Source organism: Pongo abelii, chromosome 19 (assembly GCF_028885655.2).
Source record: "Pongo abelii isolate AG06213 chromosome 19, NHGRI_mPonAbe1-v2.0_pri, whole genome shotgun sequence".
NCBI classification, from domain to species: Eukaryota; Metazoa; Chordata; class Mammalia; order Primates; family Hominidae; genus Pongo; species Pongo abelii.
Window position 1 is genome coordinate 50,690,001 of NC_072004.2, and position 1,455 is coordinate 50,691,455.

Sequence of the window (1,455 nt, forward strand, 5' to 3'; positions counted from 1 at the left end):
CATCTTTTTGCTTTCCTAGCATGAGTTTCCAAAATCCTACTTTCTACTTGGTAAGGGGAGTATCCATTTTCTTTAAAGCAGTGGTTTTCAAACTTGCCTGCACATCAGAATTATTTGGGGAGAAATAAAAATACAGACTACTGAGCTTCACCTGGGATTCTGTAAATTTGGGTTGCATTTGAGATTACTTTTAACAATTTACCAGATGATTTTTGCTGCACCTCCACTTCAGTTTTAGGAAGGACTGTTTCAAGGCAGCTTTTCAAACTTTCATGACCACAGAAATCACCTGAAGATTGTGAGAAACTGCAGATCCTAATTTAGTAGGCCTAGGTTTAGGCCTGAGATTCTGAATTTCTCTCAAATGTGATAATATCAATCCCTTGTTGAGTAGCAAGGTTGTTTTTTGTTTTTTTCTTTTTTTCCCAGGATCTTCATGACATTCAATGAGTAGCAAAGTTTGAAGATAACTTTTGGAATTTCATCTAATGTGTACTCATCTGGATCTTAGGGGAAATAACCTATCAGGTTATAGGGAAGGAGGACTTTTAATAACCAAGCTAAATGTGTGGGTTGTTTACCTCTCCCTCTTATGCAAAGGTATCCCTTGCACACACTGAAAACTTCTTAGACCAAAAGCATTATAGCTCTAGTTTGCCTTGAAGGAAGTTGTATTGTCTGTAGAGCATGTGGGCCATTTTCTCCCAATAAAATGTTCAAATGTTCTCTCTCTCTGAAGCTTTGTTCATTGTATCTGGTGGAATTTTGGTTCTCAGGGAGTAGACACCTATCCATGCCTCTAATGTGAAGTGTCTACTAGCCCATGGTCTCTATTTTGGATTTGAACTTACTTCGACCCCCCCACCTGATGCCTTACCATTTAATCATATTGTGATTGAACATTTTTGTGTCCACATTTTTTATATCTTATGTTATTATTCCTTAGTTCTTATCTGTAAGATCATAAAGTCCTTTGAACCAAACACAGTTGATATTTCATACATACGTTAAAAACTGAGCTGTGAGACCGGACATGGTGACCCACGCCTAAAATCTCAGCAATTTGGGAGGCCAAGACAGAAGGATCACTTCAAGCTAAGAGTTCGAGACCAGCCTGGGCAACAAAGCAGGACCATGTCTCTAAAAAAGAATTAGCTGGGCACAGGGGAGTAGTCCCTGCTACTTTGGAGGCTGAGGCAGGAAGATCACTTGAGCCCAGGAATTCCAGGCTGCAGTGAGCTATGATAGTGCCACTGCTCTTCAGCCTGGGTGACAAAGTGAGACCCAGTCTCCAAAAAAAAAAATGGAAGCATATGATGAGGAAACTTCCAGGAAAATACTCCTATTTTCTGCTTTTAGAAACCAAAGGAATGTCTCATTGTGGGGTGCTACCATTATATTCAGGAAGTTTTAAATGAAAAAGATTCTGAATTGATACTTGCTAACTTTATTTCA